This window comes from Pseudophryne corroboree, chromosome 3 (assembly GCF_028390025.1).
Source record: "Pseudophryne corroboree isolate aPseCor3 chromosome 3, aPseCor3.hap2, whole genome shotgun sequence".
In the NCBI taxonomy this organism is placed as follows: Eukaryota; Metazoa; Chordata; class Amphibia; order Anura; family Myobatrachidae; genus Pseudophryne; species Pseudophryne corroboree.
In genome coordinates this window covers 116988303-116997695 of record NC_086446.1, presented here as the reverse complement: position 1 = coordinate 116997695, position 9393 = coordinate 116988303, and the positions used below count along the sequence as shown (strand labels likewise).

General features: G+C 42.5%; 26 non-coding genes and 8 pseudogenes across 26 annotated transcripts; all 34 read left to right on the top strand.

Moving 5' to 3' along the window:
- The first annotated feature begins 1679 nt into the window (after positions 1–1679).
- On the top strand, positions 1680–1798 carry LOC134902072 (5S ribosomal RNA). The gene has a single exon (XR_010175548.1). It is a non-coding gene; the product is annotated as a 5S ribosomal RNA (ribosomal RNA).
- Positions 1799–1905: 107 nt separating this feature from the next.
- On the top strand, positions 1906–2024 carry LOC134884913 (5S ribosomal RNA). Its single transcript, XR_010169044.1, has one exon. It is a non-coding gene; the product is annotated as a 5S ribosomal RNA (ribosomal RNA).
- A 107-nt stretch (positions 2025–2131) lies between these two features.
- On the top strand, positions 2132–2250 carry LOC134900283 (5S ribosomal RNA). The gene has a single exon (XR_010173799.1). It is a non-coding gene; the product is annotated as a 5S ribosomal RNA (ribosomal RNA).
- Positions 2251–2357: 107 nt separating this feature from the next.
- LOC135069458 (5S ribosomal RNA) lies at positions 2358–2476 on the top strand. The gene has a single exon (XR_010255638.1). It is a non-coding gene; the product is annotated as a 5S ribosomal RNA (ribosomal RNA).
- Positions 2477–2583: 107 nt separating this feature from the next.
- Positions 2584–2702, top strand: LOC134901280 (5S ribosomal RNA). Its single transcript, XR_010174771.1, has one exon. It is a non-coding gene; the product is annotated as a 5S ribosomal RNA (ribosomal RNA).
- A 107-nt stretch (positions 2703–2809) lies between these two features.
- LOC134900281 (5S ribosomal RNA) lies at positions 2810–2928 on the top strand. Its single transcript, XR_010173797.1, has one exon. It is a non-coding gene; the product is annotated as a 5S ribosomal RNA (ribosomal RNA).
- Positions 2929–3035: 107 nt separating this feature from the next.
- Positions 3036–3155, top strand: LOC135062851 (5S ribosomal RNA). Its single transcript, XR_010249192.1, has one exon. It is a non-coding gene; the product is annotated as a 5S ribosomal RNA (ribosomal RNA).
- Positions 3156–3262: 107 nt separating this feature from the next.
- Positions 3263–3381, top strand: LOC135060371 (5S ribosomal RNA). Its single transcript, XR_010246765.1, has one exon. It is a non-coding gene; the product is annotated as a 5S ribosomal RNA (ribosomal RNA).
- Positions 3382–3488: 107 nt separating this feature from the next.
- LOC135070310 (5S ribosomal RNA) lies at positions 3489–3608 on the top strand. Its single transcript, XR_010256478.1, has one exon. It is a non-coding gene; the product is annotated as a 5S ribosomal RNA (ribosomal RNA).
- Positions 3609–3715: 107 nt separating this feature from the next.
- On the top strand, positions 3716–3834 carry LOC134892218 (5S ribosomal RNA; annotated as a pseudogene).
- Positions 3835–3941: 107 nt separating this feature from the next.
- LOC135069457 (5S ribosomal RNA) lies at positions 3942–4060 on the top strand. Its single transcript, XR_010255637.1, has one exon. It is a non-coding gene; the product is annotated as a 5S ribosomal RNA (ribosomal RNA).
- A 107-nt stretch (positions 4061–4167) lies between these two features.
- On the top strand, positions 4168–4286 carry LOC135065601 (5S ribosomal RNA). The gene has a single exon (XR_010251878.1). It is a non-coding gene; the product is annotated as a 5S ribosomal RNA (ribosomal RNA).
- A 107-nt stretch (positions 4287–4393) lies between these two features.
- LOC134893052 (5S ribosomal RNA) lies at positions 4394–4511 on the top strand (annotated as a pseudogene).
- A 107-nt stretch (positions 4512–4618) lies between these two features.
- LOC134888822 (5S ribosomal RNA) lies at positions 4619–4737 on the top strand (annotated as a pseudogene).
- A 107-nt stretch (positions 4738–4844) lies between these two features.
- On the top strand, positions 4845–4963 carry LOC134901323 (5S ribosomal RNA). The gene has a single exon (XR_010174812.1). It is a non-coding gene; the product is annotated as a 5S ribosomal RNA (ribosomal RNA).
- Positions 4964–5070: 107 nt separating this feature from the next.
- On the top strand, positions 5071–5189 carry LOC135060763 (5S ribosomal RNA). Its single transcript, XR_010247152.1, has one exon. It is a non-coding gene; the product is annotated as a 5S ribosomal RNA (ribosomal RNA).
- Positions 5190–5296: 107 nt separating this feature from the next.
- Positions 5297–5415, top strand: LOC134900280 (5S ribosomal RNA). The gene has a single exon (XR_010173796.1). It is a non-coding gene; the product is annotated as a 5S ribosomal RNA (ribosomal RNA).
- A 107-nt stretch (positions 5416–5522) lies between these two features.
- On the top strand, positions 5523–5641 carry LOC135060618 (5S ribosomal RNA). The gene has a single exon (XR_010247012.1). It is a non-coding gene; the product is annotated as a 5S ribosomal RNA (ribosomal RNA).
- A 107-nt stretch (positions 5642–5748) lies between these two features.
- Positions 5749–5867, top strand: LOC134891863 (5S ribosomal RNA; annotated as a pseudogene).
- Positions 5868–5974: 107 nt separating this feature from the next.
- Positions 5975–6093, top strand: LOC134900279 (5S ribosomal RNA). Its single transcript, XR_010173795.1, has one exon. It is a non-coding gene; the product is annotated as a 5S ribosomal RNA (ribosomal RNA).
- Positions 6094–6200: 107 nt separating this feature from the next.
- On the top strand, positions 6201–6319 carry LOC135067816 (5S ribosomal RNA). Its single transcript, XR_010254025.1, has one exon. It is a non-coding gene; the product is annotated as a 5S ribosomal RNA (ribosomal RNA).
- Positions 6320–6426: 107 nt separating this feature from the next.
- On the top strand, positions 6427–6545 carry LOC134889857 (5S ribosomal RNA; annotated as a pseudogene).
- Positions 6546–6652: 107 nt separating this feature from the next.
- LOC135063019 (5S ribosomal RNA) lies at positions 6653–6771 on the top strand. Its single transcript, XR_010249360.1, has one exon. It is a non-coding gene; the product is annotated as a 5S ribosomal RNA (ribosomal RNA).
- A 107-nt stretch (positions 6772–6878) lies between these two features.
- Positions 6879–6996, top strand: LOC134893051 (5S ribosomal RNA; annotated as a pseudogene).
- A 107-nt stretch (positions 6997–7103) lies between these two features.
- LOC134888821 (5S ribosomal RNA) lies at positions 7104–7222 on the top strand (annotated as a pseudogene).
- A 107-nt stretch (positions 7223–7329) lies between these two features.
- Positions 7330–7448, top strand: LOC134901312 (5S ribosomal RNA). Its single transcript, XR_010174801.1, has one exon. It is a non-coding gene; the product is annotated as a 5S ribosomal RNA (ribosomal RNA).
- A 107-nt stretch (positions 7449–7555) lies between these two features.
- On the top strand, positions 7556–7674 carry LOC135062998 (5S ribosomal RNA). Its single transcript, XR_010249339.1, has one exon. It is a non-coding gene; the product is annotated as a 5S ribosomal RNA (ribosomal RNA).
- A 107-nt stretch (positions 7675–7781) lies between these two features.
- On the top strand, positions 7782–7900 carry LOC134900869 (5S ribosomal RNA). Its single transcript, XR_010174371.1, has one exon. It is a non-coding gene; the product is annotated as a 5S ribosomal RNA (ribosomal RNA).
- A 107-nt stretch (positions 7901–8007) lies between these two features.
- Positions 8008–8126, top strand: LOC135064370 (5S ribosomal RNA). Its single transcript, XR_010250678.1, has one exon. It is a non-coding gene; the product is annotated as a 5S ribosomal RNA (ribosomal RNA).
- Positions 8127–8233: 107 nt separating this feature from the next.
- Positions 8234–8352, top strand: LOC134900278 (5S ribosomal RNA). Its single transcript, XR_010173794.1, has one exon. It is a non-coding gene; the product is annotated as a 5S ribosomal RNA (ribosomal RNA).
- A 107-nt stretch (positions 8353–8459) lies between these two features.
- LOC135069456 (5S ribosomal RNA) lies at positions 8460–8578 on the top strand. Its single transcript, XR_010255636.1, has one exon. It is a non-coding gene; the product is annotated as a 5S ribosomal RNA (ribosomal RNA).
- A 107-nt stretch (positions 8579–8685) lies between these two features.
- On the top strand, positions 8686–8804 carry LOC135063347 (5S ribosomal RNA). Its single transcript, XR_010249681.1, has one exon. It is a non-coding gene; the product is annotated as a 5S ribosomal RNA (ribosomal RNA).
- Positions 8805–8911: 107 nt separating this feature from the next.
- LOC135064046 (5S ribosomal RNA) lies at positions 8912–9030 on the top strand. Its single transcript, XR_010250362.1, has one exon. It is a non-coding gene; the product is annotated as a 5S ribosomal RNA (ribosomal RNA).
- Positions 9031–9137: 107 nt separating this feature from the next.
- On the top strand, positions 9138–9256 carry LOC134888237 (5S ribosomal RNA; annotated as a pseudogene).
- The last annotated feature ends 137 nt before the right edge of the window (positions 9257–9393 follow it).

The following is a 9393-nucleotide window of genomic DNA, read 5'->3' as shown; positions in this document are numbered from 1 at the left end:
GAATACACTCATTTCATTCACGCTGTTTGGGTGCATTTAGCGTAAAGAATCGCTCCTGCAGATGTACTTTGATTTATGTGAAACCTGTGTGCATCCTTCCATTGACTGTCTTACAATGTAAATAAAATAATACAGTGCATTATTACAGAAAAAAAAAAAAAAAAGAAAGAAAGCACATCATGTCTCGAACCCTGGACCCCCAGTGAGGGAGGTGGGAGCCTTCACCCCTAGCCCACGATGCCTCATGAGAGATTTCTAATTTCATGTGTGAAAGTACTGCAAACAGCGCCCGGCCCTCGCCCCATTGCTGTTGGTTTATGCCTTAGAGGACTCGGACGCTCGCATTTGTAAAGCACGGTGTTTTCCTCCGCCTCCTGCTAGCCTGTTGCCCTTCCCCCATGGGAGCCTGCACAGATCATGCAGTAGACAGGGAGGGAATGCAGGTCATGTGCAATACACAAACGCCCACTGTAGTACTATTTTGCTCACTTACAGTACCGTACTGTAGGTTGCATTTAGCGTAAAGAATCGCTCCTGCAGATGTACTTTGATTTACAGTATGTGAAACCTGTGTGCATCCTTCCATTGGATGTACTGTATTGGAGAGAAAAAAAAAATGTTAAAGTGAATGTCACGGGAACACATTAAAAATAAGGTTGGCACTTCCTTCCCATTGGTGTTGGTTTACAGTATGCCGTAGTGTACTCGGACGCTCATGTACTGTAATTGCATTTCAAAGGCACAGTATTTTCCATCGTCTCCCCCCTACCCCCATCGCCCTTCCCCCCTGGGGGCCTGCACAGGGAGGAAATTCAGGTCCTGTGCAATGCACAAACGCTGAAGATCTACAGTACTGTTTTGCTTAGTTGGTAGCGTCAGAATACACTCATTTCATTCACGCTGTTTGGGTGCATTTAGCGTAAAGAATCGCTCCTGCAGATGTACTTTGATTTATGTGAAACCTGTGTGCATCCTTCCATTGACTGTCTTACAATGTAAATAAAATAATACAGTGCATTATTACAGAAAAAAAAAAAAAAAGAAAGAAAGCACATCATGTCTCGAACCCTGGACCCCCAGTGAGGGAGGTGGGAGCCTTCACCCCTAGCCCACGACGCCTCATGAGAGATTTCTAATTTCATGTGTGAAAGTACTGCAAACAGCGCCCGGCCCCCGCCCCATTGCTGTTGGTTTATGCCTTAGAGGACTCGGACGCTCGCATTTGTAAAGCACGGTGTTTTCCTCCGCCTTCTGCTAGTCCTCCATTCCCATTATGCATTAGCGAACTCAGACGCTCATATATTTTAAAAGCACGGTGTTTATACATTGTACTGTACATTCTTCCTTTTACACAATTACTGTAGTTGCGTCTCCATACACATACAGTACTGTACTCCATACTTTTTCCACCGCCTCCCGTTACGCCTACAGTATTGCCAGAGCTGTAGATCAATCCGCCGCTATACTGTACGATCGAAAGTACTGGATTAGTGGAGCATTAGCCACACAGTGGTGGAGATGTGTAATGCATGATGAGTATCTAGATCGTCTCAACGCGCCTGCCTGTGATTAAACTCAGCTATCGCCTTAGCGTGGCTAAACGCCCGTCTCGGCGGAGAAACAGTCAAGATAAAGGTGGCTACATCTGTAGAAAAGTTCTAACAGAAACCACAAAGCTCATCTACAGCCACACCACACTGGATACGCCCAATCTCATCTGATCTTGGAAGCTAAACAGTGTTGGGCCTGGTTAGTACTTGGATGGGAGACCACCTGGGAATACAAGGTGCTGTAGATAATTTTATACTGCCAACACCGTTCTGTTGATGCATTCCATTTTCAAACGTATTCATTTATGAACCAGCAGTTAGAAGTAGAAAAGTTCTAACAGAAACCACAAAGCTCATCTACAGCCACACAACACTGGATATGCCCAATCTCATCTGATCTTGGAAGCTAAGCAGTGTTGGGCCTGGTTAGTACTTGGATGGGAGACCACCTGGGAATACAAGGTGCTGTAGATATTTTTATACTGCCAACACCGTTCTGTTGATGCATTCCATTTTCAAATGTATTCATTTATGAACCAGTAGTTAGAAGTAGAAAAGTTCTAACAGAAACCATAAAGCTCATCTACAGCCACACCACACTGGATACGCCCAATCTCATCTGATCTTGGAAGCTAAGCAGTGTTGGGCCTGGTTAGTACTTGGATGGGAGACCACCTGGGAATACAAGGTGCTGTAGATAATTTTATACTGCAAACACCGTTCTGTTGATGCATTCCATTTTAAAACATATTCATTTATGAACCAGTAGTTAGAAGTAGAAAAGTTCTAACAGAAACCACAAAGTTCATCTACAGCCACACCACACTGGATATGCCCAATCTCATCTGATCTTGGAAGCTAAGCAGTGTTGGGCCTGGTTAGTTCTTGGATGGGAGACCACCTGGGAATACAAGGTGCTGTAGATATTTTCATACTGCCAACACCGTTCTGTTGATGCATTCCATTTTCAAACGTATTCATTTATGAACCAGTAGTTAGAAGTAGAAAAGTTCAAACAGAAACCACAAAGCTCATCTACAGCCACACCACACTGGATACGCCCAATCTCATCTGATCTTGGAAGCTAAGCAGTGTTGGGCCTGGTTAGTACTTTGATGGGAGACCACCTGGGAATACAAGGTGCTGTAGATATTTTTATACTGCCAACACCGTTCTGTTGATGCATTCCATTTTCAAACGTATTCATTTATGAACCAGTAGTTACAAGTAGAAAAGTTCTAACATAAACCACAAAGCTCATCTACAGCCACACCACACTGGATACGCCCAATCTCATCTGATCTTGGAAGCTAAGCAGTGTTGGGCCTGGTTAGTACTTGGATGGGAGACCACCTGGGAATACAAGGTGCTGTAGATATTTTTATACTGCCAACAACGTTCTGTTGATGCATTCCATTTTCAAATGTATTCATTTATGAACCAGTAGTTAGAAGTAGAAAAGTTCTAACAGAAACCATGAAGCTCATCTACAGCCACACCACACTGGATACGCCCAATCTCATCTGATCTTGGAAGCTAAGCAGTGTTGGGCCTGGTTAGTACTTGGATGGGAGACCACCTGGGAATACATAGGTGCTGTAGATACTTTTATACTGCCAACACCGTTCTGTTGATGCATTCCATTTTCAAACGTATTCATTTATGAACCAGTAGTTAGAAGTAGAAAAGTTCTAACAGAAACCACAAATTTTATCTACAGCCACACCACACTGGATACGCCCAATCTCATCTGATCTTGGAAGCAAAGCAGTGTTGGGCCTGGTTAGTACTTGGATGGGAGACCACCTGGGAATACAAGGTGCTGTAGATATTTTTATACTGCCAACACCGTTCTGTTGATGCATTCCATTTTCAAACGTATTCATTTATGAACCAGTAGTTAGAAGTAGAAAAGTTCTAACAGAAACCATAAAGCTCATCTACAGCCACACCACACTGGATACGCCCAATCTCATCTGATCTTGGAAGCTAAGCAGTGTTGGGCCTGGTTAGTACTTGGATGGGAGACCACCTGGGAATACATAGGTGCTGTAAATATTTTTATACTGCCAACACCGTTCTGTTGATGCATTCCATTTTCAAACGTATTCATTTATGAACCAGTAGTTAGAAGTAGAAAAGTTCTAACAGAAACCACAAAGCTCATGTACAGCCACACCACACTGGATACGCCCAATCTCATCTGATCTAGGAAGCTAAGCAGTGTTGAGCCTGGTTAGTACTTGGATGGGAGACCACCTGGGAATACAAGGTGCTGTAGATATTTTTATACTGCCAACACCGTACTGTTGATGCATTCCATTTTCAAATGTATTCATTTATGAACCAGTAGTTAGAAGTAGAAAAGTTCTAACAGAAATCACAAAGTTCATCTACAGCCACACCACACTGGATATGCCCAATCTCATCTGATCTTGGAAGCTAAGCAGTGTTGGGCCTGGTTAGTTCTTGGATGGGAGACCACCTGGGAATACAAGGTGCTGTAGATATTTTTATACTGCCAACACCGTTCTGTTGATGCATTCCATTTTCAAACATATTCATTTATGAACCAGTAGTTAGAAGTAGAAAAGTTCAAACAGAAACCACAAAGCTCATCTACAGCCACACCACACTGGATACGCCCAATCTCATCTGATCTTGGAAGCTAAGCCGTGTTGGGCCTGGTTAGTACTTTGATGGGAGACCACCTGGGAATACAAGGTGCTGTAGATATTTTTATACTGCCAACAACGTTCTGTTGATGCATTCCATTTTCAAACGTATTCATTTATGAACCAGTAGTTAGAAGTAGAAAAGTTCTAACAGAAACCACAAAGTTCATCTACAGCACACCACAATGGATACGCCCAATCTCATCTGATCTTGGAAGCTAAGCAGTGTTGGGCCTGTTTAGTACTTGGATGGGAGACCACCTGGGAATACAAGGTGCTGTAGACATTTTTATACTTCCAACACCGTTCTGTTGATGCATTCAATTTTCAAATGTATTCATTTATGAACCAGTAGTTAGAAGTAGAAAAGTTCAAACAGAAACCACAAAGCTCATCTACAGCTACACCACACTGGATACGCCCAATCTCATCTGATCTTGGAAGCTAAGCAGTATTGGGCCTGGTTATTACTTGGATGGGAGACCACCTGGGAATACAAGGTGCTGTAGATATTTTTATACTGCCAACACCGTTCTGTTGATGCATTCCATTTTCAAACGTATTCATTTATGAACCAGTAGTTAGAAGTAGAAAAGTTCTAACAGAAACCACGAAGCTCATCTACAGCCACACCACACTGGATGCGCCCAATCTCATCTGATCTTGGAAGCTAAGCAGTGTTGGGCCTGGTTAGTACTTGGATGGGAGACCACCTGGGAATACAAGGTGCTGTAGATATTTTTATACTGCCAACACCGTTCTGTTGATGCATTCCATTTTCAAACATATTTATTTATGAACCAGTAGTTAGAAGTAGAAACGTTCTAACAGAAACCACTCAGCTCATCTACAGCCACACTACACTGGATACGCCCAATCTCATCTGATCTTGGAAGCTAAGCAGTGTTGGGCCTGGTTAGTACTTGGATGGGAGACCACCTGGGAATACAAGGTGCTGTAGATATTTTTATACTGCCAACACCGTTCTGTTGATGCATTCCATTTTCAAACGTATTCATTTATGAACCAGTAGTTAGAAGTAGAAAAGTTCTAACAGAAACCATAAAGCTCATCTACAGCCACACCACACTGGATACGCCCAATCTCATCTGATCTTGGAAGCTAAGCAGTGTTGGGCCTGGTTAGTACTTGGATGGGAGACCACCTGGGAATACAAGGTGCTGTAGATATTTTTATACTGCCAACACCGTTCTGTTGATGCATTCCATTTTCAAACGTATTCATTTATGAACCAGTAGTTAAAAGTAGAAAAGTTCTAACAGAAACCACAAAGCTCATCTACAGCAACACCGCACTGGATACGCCCAATCTCATCTGATCTTGGAAGCTAAGCAGTGTTGGGCCTGGTTAGTACTTGGATGGGAGACCACCTGGGAATACAAGGTGCTGTAGATATTTTTATACTGCCAACACCGTTCTGTTGATGCATTCCATTATCAAACGTATTCATTTATGAACCAGTAGTTAAAAGTAGAAAAGTTCTAACAGAAATCACAAAGCTCATCTACAGCCACACCACACTGGATACGCCCAATCTCATCTGATCTAGAAAGCTAAGCAGTGTTGAGCCTGGTTAGTACTTGGATGGGAGACCACTTGGGAATACAAGGTGCTGTAGATATTTTTATACTGCCAACACCGTACTGTTGATGCATTCCATTTTCAAAAGTATTCATTTATGAACCAGTAGTTAGAAGTAGAAAAGTTCTAACAGAAACCACAAAGCTCATCTACAGCCACACCACACTGGATACGCCCAATCTCATCTGATCTTGGAAGCTAAGCAGTGTTGGGCCTGGTTAGTACTTGGATGGGAGACCACCTGGGAATACAAGGTGCTGTAGATATTTTTATACTGCCAACACCGTTCTGTTGATGCATTCCATTTTCAAACCTATTCATTTATGAACCAGTATTTAGAAGTAGAAAAGTTCTAACAGAAACCACAAAGCTTATCTACAGCCACACAACACTGGATACGCCCAATCTCATCTGATCTTGGAAGCTAAGCAGTGTTGGGCCTGGTTAGTACTTGGATGGGAGACCACCTGGGAATACAAGGTGCTGTAGATATTTTTATACTGCCAACACCGTTCTGTTGATGCATTCCATTTTCAAACGTATTCATTTATGAACCAGTATTTAGAAGTAGAAAAGTTCTAACAGAAACCACAAAGCTTATCTACCGCCACACAACACTGGATACGCCCAATCTCATCTGATCTTGGAAGCTAAGCAGTGTTGGGCCTGGTTAGTACTTGGATGGGAGACCACCTGGGAATACACGGTGCTGTAGATATTTTTATACTGCCAACACCGTTCTGTTGATGCATTCCATTTTCAAACGTATTCATTTATGAACCAGTAGTTAGAAGTAGAAAAGTTCAAACAGAAACCGCAAAGCTCATCTACAGCCACACCACACTGGATACGCCCAATCTCATCTGATCTTGGAAGCTAAGCAGTGTTGGGCCTGGTTAGTACTTGGGTGGGAGATCACCTGGGAATACAAGGTGCTGTAGATATTTTTATACTGCCAACAACGTTCTGTTGATGCATTCCATTTTCAAACGTATTCATTTATGAACCAGTAGTTAGAAGTAGAAAAGTTCTAACAGAAACCACAAAGTTCATCTACAGCACACCACAATGGATACGCCCAATCTCATCTGATCTTGGAAGCTAAGCAGTGTTGGGCCTGTTTAGTACTTGGATGGGAGACCACCTGGGAATACAAGGTGCTGTAGACATTTTTATACTTCCAACACCGTTCTGTTGATGCATTCAATTTTCAAATGTATTCATTTATGAACCAGTAGTTAGAAGTAGAAAAGTTCAAACAGAAACCACAAAGCTCATCTACAGCTACACCACACTGGATACGCCCAATCTCATCTGATCTTGGAAGCTAAGCAGTATTGGGCCTGGTTATTACTTGGATGGGAGACCACCTGGGAATACAAGGTGCTGTAGATATTTTTATACTGCCAACACCGTTCTGTTGATGCATTCCATTTTCAAACGTATTCATTTATGAACCAGTAGTTAGAAGTAGAAAAGTTCTAACAGAAACCACGAAGCTCATCTACAGCCACACCACACTGGATGCGCCCAATCTCATCTGATCTTGGAAGCTAAGCAGTGTTGGGCCTGGTTAGTACTTGGATGGGAGACCACCTGGGAATACAAGGTGCTGTAGATATTTTTATACTGCCAACACCGTTCTGTTGATGCATTCCATTTTCAAACATATTCATTTATGAACCAGTAGTTAGAAGTAGAAACGTTCTAACAGAAACCACTCAGCTCATCTACAGCCACACTACACTGGATACGCCCAATCTCATCTGATCTTGGAAGCTAAGCAGTGTTGGGCCTGGTTAGTACTTCGATGGGAGACCACCTGGGAATACAAGGTGCTGTAGATATTTTTATACTGCCAACACCGTTCTGTTGATGCATTCCATTTTCAAACGTATTCATTTATGAACCAGTAGTTAAAAGTAGAAAAGTTCTAACAGAAACCACAAAGCTCATCTACAGCCACACCGCACTGGATACGCCCAATCTCATCTGATCTTGGAAGCTAAGCAGTGTTGGGCCTGGTTAGTACTTGGATGGGAGACCACCTGGGAATACAAGGTGCTGTAGATATTTTTATACTGCCAACACCGTTCTGTTGATGCATTCCATTTTCAAACGTATTCATTTATGAACCAGCAGTTAGAAGTAGAAAAGTTCTAACAGAAACCACAAAGCTCATCTACAGCCACACCACACTGGATACGCCAAATCTCATCTGATCTTGGAAGCTAAGCAGTGTTGGGCCTGGTTAGTACTTGGATGGGAGACCACCTGGGAATACAAGGTGCTGTAGATATTTTTATACTGCCAACACCGTTCTGTTGATGCATTCCATTTTCAAATGTATTCATTTATGAACCAGTAGTTAGAAGTAGAAAAGTTCTAACAGAAACCATAAAGCTCATCTACAGCCACACCACACTGGATACGCCCAATCTCATCTGATCTTGGAAGCTAAGCAGTGTTGGGCCTGGTTAGTACTTGGATGGGAGACCACCTGGGAATACAAGGTGCTGTAGATAATTTTATACTGCAAACACCGTTCTGTTGATGCATTCTATTTTAAAACATATTCATTTATGAACCAGTAGTTAGAAGTAGAAAAGTTCTAACAGAAACCACAAAGTTCATCTACAGCCACACCACACTGGATATGCCCAATCTCATCTGATCTTGGAAGCTAAGCAGTGTTGGGCCTGGTTAGTTCTTGGATGGGAGACCACCTGGGAATACAAGGTGCTGTAGATATTTTTATACTGCCAACACCGTTCTGTTGATGCATTCCATTTTCAAACATATTCATTTATGAACCAGTAGTTAGAAGTAGAAAAGTTCAAACAGAAACCACAAAGCTCATCTACAGCCACACCACACTGGATACGCCCAATCTCATCTGATCTTGGAAGCTAAGCCGTGTTGGGCCTGGTTAGTACTTGGATGGGAGACCACCTGGGAATACAAGGTGCTGTAGATATTTTTATACTGCCAACACCGTTCTGTTGATGCATTCCATTTTCAAATGTATTCATTTATGAACCAGTAGTTAGAAGTAGAAAAGTTCTAACAGAAACCATAAAGCTCATCTACAGCCACACCACACTGGATACGCCCAATCTCATCTGATCTTGGAAGCTAAGCAGTGTTGGGCCTGGTTAGTACTTGGATGGGAGACCACCTGGGTATACAAGGTGCTGTAGATAATTTTATACTGCCAACACCGTTCTGTTGATGCATTCCATTTTAAAGCATATTCATTTATGAACCAGTAGTTAGAAGTAGAAAAGTTCTAACAGAAACCACAAAGTTCATCTACAGCCACACCACACTGGATACGCCCAATCTCATCTGATCTTGGAAACTAAGCAGTGTTGGGCCTGGTTAGTACTTGGATGGGAGACCACCTGGTAATACAAGGTGCTGTAGATATTTTTATACTGCCAACACCGTTCTGTTGATGCATTCCATTTTCAAACGTATTCATTTATGAACCAGCTGTTAGAAGTACAGATGTAGCCACCTTTATCTTGAGTGGCCGCGGCGGTTGTCCCGTTCGACCATACGCA